General features: G+C 37.2%; 1 non-coding gene across 1 annotated transcript; it reads right to left on the bottom strand.

Annotated features, from left to right (window-relative positions):
* Positions 1 to 4,107: 4,107 nt before the first annotated feature.
* Positions 4,108 to 4,192, bottom strand: LOC136207789 (small nucleolar RNA R38). Its single transcript, XR_010676915.1, has one exon. It is a non-coding gene; the product is annotated as a small nucleolar RNA R38 (small nucleolar RNA).
* Positions 4,193 to 16,648: the final 12,456 nt, after the last annotated feature.

The following is a 16,648-nucleotide window of genomic DNA, read 5'->3' as shown; positions in this document are numbered from 1 at the left end:
TCCACATTCCTTGTCAATTCCATGTATGGCTGAGCCGGAAGTCAAAACAAGATGGAGGCAACAAAATTTATAATCATGACATGAGAAATTGGCATACCCCCAGCATCAGTAGGCATTCATCAAATACCTACTCAAAGAATTTATTATCTTTATTCACAGACATCGGAGGAGGTAATTCCCCAACCGGTTATGCAATAACATGTCTCATATGTCGAAAAAACAAATAGCTGACACCGGCTTGTCAATAACCGGTATCAACTTTTGTCAATTTCGATGATTATGACACCAGTTATTAAATAACTGGTGTCTTAACATATTACGATATCAGTGAATGAATCATCGGGTTCAACTGACCATAGTTAAAAAAAATTAAACACTACACAGTGTATAATTTTTAGCATGAATCTACATATGGATTAAATGTTATAAATAGCATTATTTAGAGAGAGAAATCTAAAAATTAGTTTATCCTTATTTATATAATAAATTATTTTAAATATCAATTTGTCAAAATATAAAGAAATAAGTCTCTCCATATATTTCAAATACAAAAAATTTAAATAATTACTATATTATTAAAACAGGTATAAATAATCTATTAAAATATATAAAATTGTTTGTGTTTTTCGATAAACTTATTATGTCTGATGTCACAGTCAAATTTTATTATGTGTGATAAAATTAATATTAAATTACTACGTTAACAGTCAAATTTCATTAGGCAATAATAAAATTAATATTAATTTAAAACGTTACGGATTTTTTTTATTATTATTATTTTGAAGGTTATAGGCAAATCTGCACTTCACATGAAAACAATAGAAATAAATTTATTTTATATATATATAAGGATAAGTGTATCAAAATAGGCTGTGGTGTGGTGTTAATAACGTGTTATTTAATCTACATATTTTTTTTTTTGGTAAGACATTTAATCTACATATTTAATATTGCTTTTCTTTTTAAAGGAAGTCGTGAATTTTTTGACACAACCGTTAAAAAAATTGATTAAAACATATGAGTTATATTATTATTTTACTAGATTAACTATTTTTTCGATGTGAATGAGGGTTCATAGAGCCACATAAAAAACAAAAACAAAGAAACATATAACGATAACTTTTATTAAAAATGACTAATTAACTAATATCTTCATATTGTTAACGGTAAAGGCTATGCTTACTTTGTGTTTTCACCATTGGATTAATTTTCTAATCCATCATCCAATAGTGAAAACACATCAAGTAATGGTACTTTATAAAAAACAAAGTAATCATAGAAGACACCTATTGTTAACATAATAAAATTGACATCATAATAATTAATGTAAGGGACAAGCTATGGTTATTTTATTTTTTACAAAGTAACCATTACTTTGTTAAAAACAAAGTAACTATAGTGTCTACCATTAAGGTATTATTAGTTCTAATGATTTATTTGAAATTTTTAATATGTGAATTTATAATTTCATACAAGATCTATAATATTTATCAAGGATAAAATTATTAGATATTTTCTTGAATTTATTACATTAACCGACATTATTTCAAACCCAGAAGGGCTATTATAATTTATATAAGGAAATAAATGTAAAAAAATGATAATAAAAGGAAATAAATATAAAACTTTAGATAATAAATTAAACAGATCGTATTAAAGGAATTGTTTTTATAAACTATGATTTCGTGTTACAAATTGAAAGTATTAGTAAAAACTAATAAACTGTTCTGACTCAAAAAAAAAAAAAAAACTAAAAGAAAGATAATTATATGTATATTTAGAGAGTTGTATATTTTTTTAATTAAATAATATATATCATTTAATACAAACTATCATGGATTGAGTTTTAAATTGTTGGGTCAGTTGTTCCATTTATTTGAGGTGGCTATCAATTAGCGGATAGAGATTTGTCTAGATGTGGATATGATTTAAAAGTGTCATCCTGGTGATGCTAGAAAAAATTTGAAAAGTTTTAAGTTGTTTAAACTAATGAATTTGGGTTCGAATTCTAATATATGCAGTAAATTTTAATTGAAAAATGATGCATTAGCTAACCAGCCGGAACCAAATCCAAAGTCACCGCTCAATAAATTCCAAAGTCACCTACCAAATACTTCTAAAAGAAATTTTACCCTTTTATATCTTTTTTTATATCTTTTTGGGTTGTTGTCTTTACATATTTCGTACCAAGTCAACTATAATTACTTATAGTAATTGTTTTAGAGACAATTTCAAAAAATAAATTGTTTCACTGATTTACATATTAATGCATATAGTTTTTTTAGTTGTAAAAAGAGGAATAATGTTCTTATTGGTAGCAAAACAACGACTTCTAGATTGCTATTCTCAGTTTCACTCTCGATAATCTCAAAATAAATATATAAAGTCAATGATTAAATTTATTGTAGTACCAAATTAATTATTGAATCACATTATCGATTTTTCAAAATCATCGTTTTCAAGATTTTCTTTCTCCAAATATTAATTTTATCTCTTTTAACAAAACAACACATAAATAACTTTAAAATTAAAAAGTTAGGAAATTAAAGTTATTTAGAATATTAATAATTTTTAGAATTTTTTATTTTGAAATTATTAACAATTAAATAGACGTAAAAAAAAAGATCAAAAAGACAATTTCAATCTAAATATACTAATGTTTTGTAGATTATATTAATCTATACTAGTTTTACACCCGTGCATCGTGTAATATTTTAAATATATTAAAAATAATTAAACTAATAAAAAAATATATAAATCTATAGTTGACTTTATAAGTAATTTAATATAATAATCCACTATAAATTATTAATAATCTCTTTGAATATTATATTTTAAGTATGATTGTATATGTTTTACCTCCATCATCGTAAATAAAAATCTTTAATACAATTTTACTTTTTATTCTAAATATAAACCAACATGTGAAAATAACTGTCCTTGATTTTTTTGTCATCACAAAAGAAGTAGTTAAAGGATGTTATCTTATTCGAAATTTAAAATCCCTAAACTAAAGGAAGTTCAAAAGATTACATTTTTGAGTAAAAACTAATCAACTTTTGTACAGATTAATAAAATAAAAGTAATTAATACCCAACAAACTCAAAAGAAACTCAAAGTTTATGTACCAACCGGCAAAAAGAGGCAGCAGTAGAGAGAAAATGGAAAGATAGCAAGTGGGAAAGCATTTCATAATCGAAAGAATTTGTTAGAGATAGAGGAACATTTTAGAAGAGATTTTGGGTTTGTAAGACCCATTAGAAAGTTTTTCACAATGATACGAAATAAAAAAGTAAATATAATTAATGATAAATAATAATAATAATAATAAGATTGTAAAGAAGATAATAGAGTTTTAGATAAATCACATAATATAAAATAAAATAGTTTTGAATAGGTAAAAAAGTTAATTTCCCCTTAAAATTTTAGGAGATTCAATTTTATCTTTGTTGTAAAAAATGTGCAGATTACTATTAAAAAAAAGTGCAGATTTTTAGTTTGATGTCACATTTCTTCAACACCAAAATTAGTGATATATTTTTTTGGAAATTAATAAAATTGAAATATAATTTATATCTAAAAGAAAAATTGAGCTATCATATAGGAAATAGTGGAATTTCCTTTTTATATAGAAATTGAAATTCCATTTTAATTATAATTAATGAATAATTATCCATCAAACTATTCAATTTTTAATAACAGTTTGTATAATTGCATACATTTATTAACGACCACACTTTCTATCCTTCCGCTTGATGATTTCTAAAAATAAATTTATTATTATAAAACGAAGTTAGGATTTGATATTAGCATTTAAGATCATGAGGCCATTTAATAAAACATTTGGATATATAATTTTTTTTTGTCAAGTTTCTCAAATTCATAAATGAATAAGATAACGATTCTATTACTCGATTAGCTTAATAATAATAATAATAATAATAATAATAATAATAATAATAATAGGAAAATAATAATAAAATTGATGCAATTAAAAACAAACTGTAAAACAAATTTGCAAGATCGGTAACAGGATCAACTAAATTATCAAAATCTAATCAAACCCATATCAAAATAATTTAAATATTTTTGTTTCAACCCAATAGTTTTAGTGTCAGATCACATATGATCAGCATAAAATTTCTCAGATAGGGATAACTGTGATAAATTATATTTCTCATCATATACAGCACTAAAGGGACCAATAAAAAATTCAATCAAAACACATTTATAAATTTATACATAAAAAATAAATTAAATTGAAATCATAAAAATTGATAGGGATCTTTCCCGGCTTATAGAATTGGAAGTTTCCAAACCTTGTATCTCAACCATCGGGAAATAAGCAGAACGGGTTAGAAATCGACGTTCAAAGTGAATGGCCTCAGGAAGTTATATATCAACACAAAAACAAATCCTTGGACCTGCTTTCAGTGACCAAACAACAATCATCAATGTCTTTAAAACAAATCTATATACTGTAAAAACATAAACAAAAACCCAGAAATCATAGAATTTTAATAGAAGAAAAATGAGATTAAAGAAGGATTTCCAGTCGATCATGGAAAAAATGTAGAGAAATTAAGGAATTTAAGAACAAAAGATGACCACTTTAGGTTAGGCTAGGGTTTAAGAATGCTAGCGAGGGAGGTCATTTTTATAGGAGTGTAGAGTGAGGATTTACGATAATAAGAGTTTTGATTGATTGAGGTTTCCGGATCCCTCGACTAATATTTTAGATGATTAAGGTATTTTTTGTGGTTATGAATTCTATCTCGGAGATAAATCTTAGAGAAGTATGAATTCTATCTCGGAGATAAATCCTAGGAGTATTAAATATATGGACTAATATTTTAGATGGCTAAGGTGTTTTGCTTTATATTCATCGTCATATTTTTAATCTAATATTATTAATCAACATCTTTTAGATAAGATAATTCTATTAATCTTGTCATTATACTACCAATTAAGAAATTACACATCATTAATCTTTTTTATCCTTAATTAAACCTGATGGGTTTGAAAAGCTCTGCTAGGGTTTTCGAGGTTCTGTTTGGACTTTGATCTGCCGTCGCCACCCTGCTACTTTCGCCGCCGCTGCCGTCGTTTCTATGCCACCGTCGCGCTTCTTCCCCTCTTCACCGAGTTCTTATTAGGTGCAAGGGTTTTCGTGGCTCTCTTTCACCATCGCTCTCCTCTTTCGATGCTACTGCGCTTCTTTCTCTCATCGATGGGTCATTTTCTTTCTTGGAGCAGGGGTTCTCGTCGATCTGGTCACCGGTCCGCTTTATTCACGGATCTTTCCATTTACGCGATTTCGCCGCCTCCGCCTTCCGTGTCGTCTGCTCACGGATCTACTCTGGTTGTCGTGCACGGCTGCGTTGCAGCCGCTTGCCGCCTATCGTGATTTTTTATTAAAAATCTGCACCTTATTTTAATATATCCAAATTGATATAATTCATTAAGTCAGATTGTGATTTAATATACCTAAAATGAAATAATTAATTAATAATAAGTCAGATTGTGATGGATTAATTGATTTGATTTTGAAAAGGGTTTAACGTTTAGGTGGTTTGGCGTTGCTAGGGTTTTGGCTCTACCGCCGCCGCTGCCGTCTTTGGTTGCTTGGTCGGCTCTCGCAGATCTGATGGAGATGGATTGCTCCATTGCTCATCTTTTTTCGAGGTCCTCTTTCTTGAAACATGCCTTTCCTGTATCTCGTGATGCTGCGTTTTGTCCTCCTTCGGGACCCGGGCTTTCTGATGGACCTAGATCCTATGCAGCTACTCTTACCGGTGCTGCTCCTTCTGTGGCTATTTGTCCTGATGTTCCTCCCCCCCATGGATCGATTTTTTATATCTGAAGAAGGCGGCTTTAAAGCCGTCAAAATACAGCAGGATATTTACAATGAAAGGCTCAACCTTTGTAAGAACTCTATTATCAGGCGTATCACTCTTGCTAAAGGGGAATCTCCTTGGAAGCAGCCGAACTTGAAAGCCAAGCTTTCAACTATTTGGGGTTGCTCTCTTAATTGGAGATTGATTTCTCTGGGTAGAGGTTTTTACCACATCATTCTTGCATCCGCAGAGGCTCTCCAATCTGTTTGGAGTCGTGGTGCCATTGCTCTCAGGCTTGGGATCATGCGTTTCATTCCTTGGAGTCAGGGCTTTAATCCAGACTCTCACAAATCCACTTTTGCTCAAGTCTGGGTCCGATTCTACAATCTTCCTTGAGAATTCTGGGATAAGCGGATCATGGCAAGCATTACTAGGGCGATTGGGGTGCCCCTTCGTTTTGATAAAAATACTGTGGAGGGTAAAATGGGTCATTATGCTCGTATCTTGGTTGATGTGGAACTTTCTAAGGAAATTCAATACAAACTAAGGGTGGATACTGACACCTCTATACATTCGATTTCCCTTGAATATGAAAGGCTTCCTGACTTATGCTCCATTTGCCATTCCATTGGTCATTCTGCTATAGCTTGTAGGAGGAACCCTCGTCGGGAAGAACATGTTGACATAAAGCAAAGAAATGGGAAGCAAAAGATAGGATCTCCCGAGCCCCGAGGTAGGTCTGTTACTCGAATTTGGAAGAAGAAGCCAGGAGTTCATATTGAAACTGGTGAAACCTCTAAAGGGGCTCCTGCCAAAGGAGAGTCTGACAAGCCTAACAAATGTGACTTACAGATGGTACTTCATAGTTCTGCCAAGATTAATGAGTCGGTTCTTGATTCTGATTCGGGCACGACCCCCACCTATCCTTCTCTTGGCTTTCCATCTTATCAACTTAATAAAGAGCTGGGAAGCTTGGGTTGGCAAACCTCTCACCCCATTCCTCAGGTTTCTGAATTTCCTAATTTGCAAATCATTGAAAATTCAGAAAATAGGGACTGTTTGCAGGTGGTTCATGATCCAGAGGAAAAGACTTGGTCTAAAGTCCAGAAAAGGAAGAAGCACAAGGATAACAACATTCCTCTTGAGGTAAGTGGTAAAGGGCATAACAAGCCGATTGTGCGGTTTCAATGATTGTGTTATTTTGGAATTGTAGGGGCATCGGTAATGATCGCACTCAACGAGCCCTGAAACTTCTATGCCAACAACATCGTCTTGATTTCTTGTGTCTTGCAGGACCCCTTGTTTGTTTTAGTGACACTTCTGATCGGTTTTGGAGATCTCTAGGTCTTTCTCTCTTTGCATGGAATGATAAGGATTCGCCGACTCTTTGGCTTGTTTCTAGGGATGCTTCTTCTCTTTCTCTTCATTCTTCTCATGTCCAATATGTTATTATTCAACACCAGCTGGGCGATAAGTCTTTTCTGCTCTGTTTTGTCTATGGTAGTAACTTGGCTTCGGAAAGAAGGGAGTTGTGGTCCTCTCTTTATAGTTGTGCCTTTCCTCATAATAATTGGTTGGTGTTTGGGGATTTCAATGCTATTACGGGCTCTCATAAGAAATTGGTTCCCCTCCTGCTGCTGGATCCTATAGGGAATTCGGAAATTTTATTGATATTGATACTTTGGGACAGAGGTTTACTTGGTCCAATGGTCGGCATGGGGCGGCTCATGTTGAATGTCGTCTGGATAGAGCTTTGGTGTCAGAGGGCTTTTTAGATTCTTGGGACTCTATCTATTGTACGATATTGGCAAGGTATAATTCTGATCATTGCCCGATGCTCTTTCAATGCAGAACTGGGGATCCAAGGATTGCTAGGTTCAGATTCCATGCCATGTGGACCATTAATGATTCTTTAAAAGGGGTAATTGCTAATCACTAGAAAGCATCACACATCTCTCTCCCTCCTGCACAACTATTATGTCATAAACTTCGCACTCTTAGGCCTATTCTCAGGGATTGGAATAAAAACGTGTTTGGCAGAATTGATTCCAATATCCACCTAGCAGAAGTTCATCTTGCCGATATTCAAAAGCAACTTTCAGAGCAAGGTGATGTTGGAAATAGAGGCTAAGGTATAGCAGCGGAAATATAAAAATTTTAGCCTACTTCCTTTTAACCATAGGATCCGTTAATCGTTATTTCATATAAAGAGGGATAAGAAGAAATACCTTTCGATGAACAATCTACCGTTGTTAAAGAAGCGCCCACAACTTCAAAGGAGATGTAAACTGTTTACCAATCTGCCCCTATTCGAAACAGACCTTCCAGACCTCCGAACGACAATCCCTTCGGTGGAAACGTGAAAGAATATGTCTAGAAGCTACTGTCCAAAAATCGCGACGATCCGACGGTTCAATCTCCGGAAATCCGCGAAATAGTGAACTGACCTGATGTAGGCGAAGAAAAACGAATTTCTCCCTTTTGATTGTTTTTCTTCTTTCGTGAACATGGTGAGATTAAGTTAGAATCAACCCTTATGAGATGTAACCAAAATAGATTACCTCTAATTAACCAACACAAGATCAAGGAGAAAGAGGGATGAATTAGATTAATCAATCGATGGAATGCCGAATGAATTCTTGTCCACGAACTTGGGGATGGGTATATATATTAGCTTGTCTCTAAACCCTCGTTAGATAGGAATAGGTTACTTAATAGGAATTCCATTCGGAATAGGATTCCTAATTATTATCTTATAATATATCAAATACATTTAGGATAATAATAAATAACCTAATTGGATAATAATAGGAGTATATTAATCTAATTAAAACTCCTAATTAAATTATCTCTTAATTAATTTAATTCATAATCCTAATCTAATTAGGATTAATGGAATAAAATTAATTCCTTCCTAATATATATAAATTTCGGCCCCCTCCTAGTATTTGGGCCTTACTAGGCTTAATTGGGCTTCCATCTATTAATCATATCCATCTCTCTTTTTGGTTCCAAGTCTTATGTGTGATCCATTAGGTCCTTACTACTTCTGGCCGTATGCAACCTATTAAATTAATTTCTTCAAGAATTATATTTAATCCCTTGCATAACGGAATGATGTACAGAGTATGTTATTGGCAAGTCCGTAATCATTCCCCCAGAGTCCGTTAAGAAGACAGGTTGATTCTGTCGTTAACCCTTCCGTATTAGTTACGGTATAATACGATCTTTTATCAACTACATCCTTGAACTGAATCTTATGACTATGGGTAATGTCAAGTCACATATAGCGAGACGTTCATTTTACTTGTTATTGGCCGAGTCAACTCAAAAGATAGGTTAAGTGAAATCCGAATTTCTACTCTTAAGATATCACCTTGCAAGGGTTTAGAGTCGAGTCTTCCACAAGCGATCCTTGGATGTATCTCCCATTCATCGGGAGTGATAAATGCTCAATCCAATGTATAACTACCCTGACATTACCTCCTGTGACACCCAACCTTTGCAGTTCACACCCCAGAGTCATCTCTGTTAAGGATCGTGGGACCACGCGATCAAAGTCTCACATTCAGTAATTCAGGATGACCAATTAACATTCCTTTGAGTCTGAGGATTAGTTATACCTATTAATACCAATGAGATGAACAGGTGACAAGGATGAATCTACCCATCCTGTTATCTCAAGTCGGATCCCCAATCCTAATGAACAACGTTTCACCGGATCTATGTAACTGTCCAGATATCTATATATGTGAAGCTTGTGAGATCAGCTTTCTGTCGGACAGAAGACATTGTTACATACAAGTCTCAACAGTGATACATCAATCCTAAACATATCACTTGACTTGGGGTGGTTTTAAGTTTATTAGTTTATTATAAAGTTTTGTCTCACTTCATGCTTGTATGAACACTTTATAATCACTTTAAACAAACTTACGGATTTCCTTTTATTAGACTTTATTTAGTGCTTTAAAAGGGATTGCCTTTATATAGTTATAAAACATATATCTTATTAAAACAAATGATATAAAGAACAATTCATTTACAATAAGTTTGTATCCTGCAACAATTGTCTATAGGACACTAAACCCCAACATACTCCCACTTGGACTAAAGCCAATTGTTTTTAAAACTTATCCCAGTAGAAGTTAAATGACGATCATGTACTTTCTGGGCTAATGGCTTTGTCAACGGATCTGCAACGTTGTCCTCGGTAGGCACTCTTTCTATTCTCACATCTCCTCTAGCCACAATCTCTCTAATGATGTGGTATCGCTTTAGGTAGTGCTTGGATGCATTATGAGACCGTGGTTCCTTTGCTTGCGCAATGGCTCCATTGTTATCACAGTACAGAGTAATGGGATTGACAATGTCAGGCACCACACCTAGTACTGTAATGAACTTTCTAAGCCAAACTGCTTCCTTTGATGCTTCCGCAGCAGCGATGTACTCTGACTCGGTCGTAGAGAAAGCTACGCTTCCCTGCTTGGAACTTTTCCAACTGACCGCGCCCCCATTTAGGATAAACAGGTATCCTGATTGGGATTTAAAATCATTCTCATCTGTGAGATGACTAGCGTCTGAAAATCCTTGTATTTTCAGATCTCCTTCTCCGTACACTAGAAACATATCTTTAGTTCTTCTCAAGTACTTAAGAATGTTCTTGACGGCTGTTAGACGAGGTGCCGCGGCCTAATCTCCTGGGCGGACCGGGGGGTGGACAACCTCATGGCGACGTAAGCGGTGATTGGCGCCGAAAGCAACCAATCGTGGAATCAAGCTGCTCGGCAGGATCGGAGCTCGGAGATATGGAAGAGTCGCCACCCACGAATGGGAAAATGAACACCGATCCCTTGCGGGAGACCGGTGTGGGTTCGGGAAACTTAGGTACGAGCCGAGAAGGCTAGCTCCTTTCCGGAGAAAGGCTACTAGGCACCCCGACATCGCCCGGTTATGAACTACCGGCCTCCTACTCAGCATGTTAGGCGATAACAGACTAATCATATACTTCTTTAAGTTTAAAATTCATTTGAAACCCTTTTCTTTCTCTTTTTGGAAACCACTTTGAGCATATGATATTGAAAAGCCACATCAGTAAAGAATCACCCATTTATGTTTATACATACACAGAGAGGGGGAAGAAAGAAGTGATTTATTTACAACCGTATTTAAATGTTATGTTGTGTGTCTATTCTACATTAACTTATTTCCCCAAAACGATGTTTATTACATGGTTCGCACCTTAATCGCCGTTGGAACGATTTAGGTGCGTTTTAAAACCCCGTTTGATGAAGCTTACCCGAATCGCCGTTGGAACGACTCGAGTAATTGAAAACGTTAAAGTAAAAGCCTTTTAATAAGAAAACGTGGTTAAACATACAAGTCAATTTTATTTTGTACAAATTCATTAAGAAAGCGATTCAAAATCTCCATTATTAACAAAAAAACGATTTTGATTACAATGTTCGCTTAATCCGTCGTTGGAACGGACAAAGGTTTTAAAACGTGGTGTTTTAAAGACGATTTGAAATATCAACCAAAATGACTCTATTTATCTACATTAGAGATCTAAGAAAGCTCATTAGCTTAAATAATTTAATTGAAAACTCTCTTTTTGTGACTTATTTTCCCCACTTATTTAATGGACTCTCTAACTATTATAATTACATCAATAAACACATTTAGGCCCAAAAACTAATTTTTCCAAGTGAAGCCCATTTGAAACATGGACTCATAAATGGCCAAAAGAGATAAAGAAAATAATATAGATATATATTTACACATTTTAGCCCAAAAGACATAAAATAAGAGTAAAAGAAAGTATACTATCCAATACATATATAAGAAAGAGTAATGAAAATAATATACTTATACTTTAAATATATGAAAATAGTAGATAAAATTCATAAATAAGAAAATAGCATTTATCACTCAAAATAACTCTATTTGTCAATAATTAACATAACCCAAATATATTCCAAAACTATATATATATACATAACTAATATAATCTTAATGTCAAAAAGACTATATGTTTATTCCCTAATATCTACTAATTGTCTCACAAAATACCCAAGTAAATAACATTTAAAATAGATTTTAATGTGACTTAAATAAATAATGATAAAAAAAAGAAAATAATACATACATTTATAAAAATAAAATGGAACACCACTCTTCTAAAATAATTATATATGTTAAAATTCTAAAACAATTTGAAAATCATATATTACATAATTATATATATATATATACTAAGGATTAAAAGTCTAAAAGTTAAGAAAAGGGAACCGAAATGGCATTTTTTACATTTTGGCAGATTTACCGACGTAAAATCCGTCGGTAAACAGCCTTTAGTGACAGAATTGGCAAATTACAGCAGCACTCCAACATTTTTCAGATTTGTTCAAAAGCATTAAATTAAATCTAATTCAATCGTTTTGGACTTCCGAACTACCAAAGATGGATCATAGTCGAAAACGGAAGTTCCAAAAACGAAGTTTTTATTTTAAAACGTTATTTGGAAACCTCTTTTAAATAAAAAACTTATAATTACAACATTTTCGATACCCGAACTACCTTTTTATCGGATCACGGTTCGTATTGGGATATCCAAAACGAGGTTTTTATTTTAAAACAAAACCGAATTTTATTTAACACGAAACGAAAATTAAATAAATACGCTAACTAAATAAAACGTGACAAAATAAATAAATGACTAAAGGAATAAAAACTATAGCATAAAAAAAATAAATAGAAGGAGAGAAATAAATTAAATAAAATAAAGAGTCTAGTCCTCGGATAATACCTTTGATTCGGTATCTGACAGTCGAAGCCGATTGATTCCACGAACCGCGAGCTCCCGATTTTAATAAAAATTTAGTAAAAATTGAACTTAGGAAATTTGGAATTTTTGAGAAAAAAAATATTTTTCTAACAAAAAATCCACTCTCTCTCTCTCTCTAAAAATGTTTAGAGTGAAAAAGTTTTTCCCCAAAAAAGCCTCCTTCTTCACCTTGGGATCCGTGCCCTTATATAGGGAAGCGGATCCCGGAACAATGGGCGACGCTCAAAAAAAATTGGGCGTCGCCCATTGTGGTTGGGCGGCCGCCCAACCTAGTGTTGGGCTACCGCCCAACCTTGTTGGGCGGCCGCCCAACATGAGTTGGGCGGCCACCCAATAATAGTTGGGCGGCCGCCCAACAATGTTGGACGATCGCCCAACGCGAGGTTGGGCGCCCGCGCCCAACCCTCATCGGGCGTCCGCCCGACGCGTTGGGCGTTCGCCGGACGTGGTTGGGTGCCAGCCCGGCGACCCTCGGGGCGTGCCCCGCGCCGTCGGACGCGTGCACTCCGTGGCCGCCGAGCGCGCGTTCCGCGCAGCTAGACGCTCGCACGTCGCGGCCGCCGAATGCGCGCCTCGCGCTGCCAGGCACGTGTGCTCAACGGCCCACGAGGGCGCGCACCGCCAGCGGTCCCAGGCATTGCTCGGGCGTCGAGAGCGTGCCACTCACGGTGCGTCCGACGGACGCCGCGCGCACGTCTCGAGCCGTCAAGCGGGCGTTCGACCATCATCGTCCGCGTGTGGGATGCCGTTGTGTGCCCTCGCCGTGCCGTTAATTTTCCTCAGCTTATTATTCTTTATATATTTTTCAAAACTTCCGGAATCAATCACTTCGACCGTCTTGTTTCAGGTTTTCATCACAGGTCCTCCGACTCGGTGTCTACAGTTGCCCCTACTTTTCTATTTTGACAGTGATGTGTGTGGTTCGAAAACGTTTTTGCTAACGTAACACATGCAATGTAAAACATATAAAAGTAAAAGACACGTAACGAGTAGGAGGAAACATACCTGACCTTTGCGCTGCGCGCTCCGGCGTTGCTCTTTGACTGCATCAGACTCTGCTTCAGGCTGCACCCTAGTTCACGACCGCGGGGATAATGGCTAAATAGCTACCCTAGTTTATGACCGCGGGGATAATGGCTAAACAGCTACCCTATTTCAAGATTGCGGGGATAATGGCTAAATAGCTACCCTGATTTACGACTGCGGGGATAATGGCTAAATAGCTACCCCATTTTAAGATTGCGGGGATGATGGCTAAACAGCTACCCTATTTCAAGATTGCGGGGATAATGGCTAAATAGCTACCCTGATTTACGACTGCGGGGATAATGGCTAAATAGCTACCCCATTTTAAGATTGCGGGGATGATGGCTAAACAGCTACCCTGGTTTACGACTGCGGGGATGATGGCTAAACAGCTACCCTGGTTTACGACTGCGGGGATAATGGCTAAACAGCTACCCCATTTCAAGATTGCGGGGATAATGGCTAAACAGATACCCTATTTCAAGATCGCGGGGATAATGGCTAAACAGCTACCCTATTTCAAGATCGCGGGGATAATGGCTAAATAGCTACCCCATTTTAAGATTGCGGGGATGATGGCTAAACAGCTACCCTGGTTTACGACTGCGGGGATGATGGCTAAACAGCTACCCTGGTTTACGACTGCGGGGATAATGGCTAAACAGCTACCCCATTTCAAGATTGCGGGGATAATGGCTAAACAGCTACCCTATTTCAAGATCGCGGGGATAATGGCTAAACAGCTACCCTATTTCAAGATCGCGGGGATAATGGCTAAATAGCTACCCCATTTTAAGATCGCGGGGATAATGGCTAAATAGCTACCCCATTTTAAGATTGCGGGGATGATGGCTAAACAGCTACCCTGGTTTATGACTGCGGGGATGATGGCTAAACAGCTACCCTGGTTTACGACTGCGAGGATGATGGCTCAATAGCTACCCTAGTCTACGATCTTAGGTAAAAACGGCTCAAAAGCTACCCTAGTCTGCGACTGCGAGGATGATGGCTCAATAGCTACCCTAGTCTACGATCTTAGGTAAAAACGGCTCAAAAGCTACCCTAGTCTGCGACTGCGAGGATGATGGCTCAATAGCTACCCTAGTCTACGATCTTAGGTAAAAACGGCTCAAAAGCTACCCTAGTCTGCGACTGCGAGGATGATGGCTCAACAGCTACCCTAGTCTACGATCTTAGGTAAATATGGCTCAAAAGCAACTCCGGTCTGCAACCATGAGTCAGATGGCTCAAAAGCAACTCCGATCTACGACCGTGAGTCACATGGCTCAAAAGCAACTCCGGTCTGCGACCGTGAGTCAGATGGCTCAAAAGCAACTCCGGTCTGCGACCGTGAGTCAGATGGCTCAAAAGCAACTCCGATCTACGACCGTGAGTCAAATGGCTCAAAAGCAACTCCGGTCTGCGACCGCGAGTCAGATGGCTCAAAAGCAACTCCGGTCTGTGACCGTGAGTCAGATGGCTCAAAAGCAACTCCGGTCTGCGACCGTGAGTCAGATGGCTCAAAAGCAACTTCGGTCTGTGACCGTGAGTCAGATGGCTCAAAAGCAACTCCGGTCTGCGACCGTGAGTCAGATGGCTCAAAAGCAACTCCGATCTACGACCGTGAGTCAGATGGCTCAAAAGCAACTCCGGTCTGCGACCGTGAGTCAGATGGCTCAAAAGCAACTCCGATCTACGACCGTGAGTCAGATGGCTCAAAAGCAACTCCGGTCTGCGACCGTGAGTCAGATGGCTCAAAAGCAACTCCGATCTACGACCGTGAGTCAAATGGCTCAAAAGCAACTCTGGTCTGCGACCGCGAGTCAGATGGCTCAAAAGCAACTCCGGTCTGTGACCGTGAGTCAGATGGCTCAAAAGCAACTCCGGTCTGCGACCGTGAGTCAGATGGCTCAAAAGCAACTCCGGTCTGCGACCGTGAGTCAGATGGCTCAAAAGCAACTCCGGTTTGCGACCGTGAGTCAGATGGCTCAAAAGCAACCCTGGTCCACGACCGCGGGTAAAATGGCTCAAAAGCAATCCTGGTCTCTAAATCGACCGTAGGCAAAATGGCTCAATAGCAACCCTGGTCTCTAAATCGACCGTAGGCAAAATGGCTCAATAGCAACCCTGGTCTCTAAATCGACCGCAGGCGTGTAGTGATGCATATAGATGGGTGAATGTAGCCTAGTCTATGGATGTATGTAAACACCTATGTGTGTGTGTGCAGGTGACCGTGCGTGTGTTTGAATGTGCATACGTGTGGCCTATGTGTTTTGCTTTATATGGATGTATGGACATGTGGGGATGCAAATTATGTACATGTGGATGAGATGCTCGGATGGATTCCTTTTTCATAGGCTTGGCGGATTCTTGTAGCTTTAGATCGAGAAATGATGTTTCGGGCCGTCCCCAAGGAGTGCGAGGATGAGGGCGAGGTTAAGTTTGAAACCAAGGGTTGTAAGGATGAGGATTTGGTCTTGATGAGCTCGTGTCAAAGGGGCTCTCGCTTTTAACCAGAGTTTGACGTATTCATTTTTTCCCTAATTTTTGTCTGAGCTGCCCTTTTCGGGTTTTCCACTCAACGGGATCTCTCCGATATTCTCTATCTCTCCTTTTGCATGAACTGCCCCTAGGGGTTTTCAATTCATCTTTTCTATATCTCACTGATTTTCTCTATCTCTCCTTTTGCTTGGACCGCCTCTTTTGAGGTTTTCAATCCAACCTTTTTGTTCAATTTTTTTATTGTGAATGATACCGGATAGCACAGGGGATTCATATCCACGGGCCGCTTCTATGCTGAGCATTTGATGATGAGTTCATGCCTGATGCCTTCGTTAATGGAGAAGCTTCCGGAGCGAATGGATGGTGATCTGATTGTATGGTCGTGCCCGCGATTGGAGTTACCGTCTTGGTGTGAGTTAGAAGTTGATGCGAGCGC

The sequence above is a fragment of the Euphorbia lathyris genome, chromosome 9 (genome assembly GCF_963576675.1).
Source record: "Euphorbia lathyris chromosome 9, ddEupLath1.1, whole genome shotgun sequence".
Lineage (NCBI taxonomy): Eukaryota > Viridiplantae > Streptophyta > Magnoliopsida > Malpighiales > Euphorbiaceae > Euphorbia > Euphorbia lathyris.
Note: the sequence above shows the minus strand (reverse complement) of the source record. Positions and strands in the feature narration are given on the sequence as shown.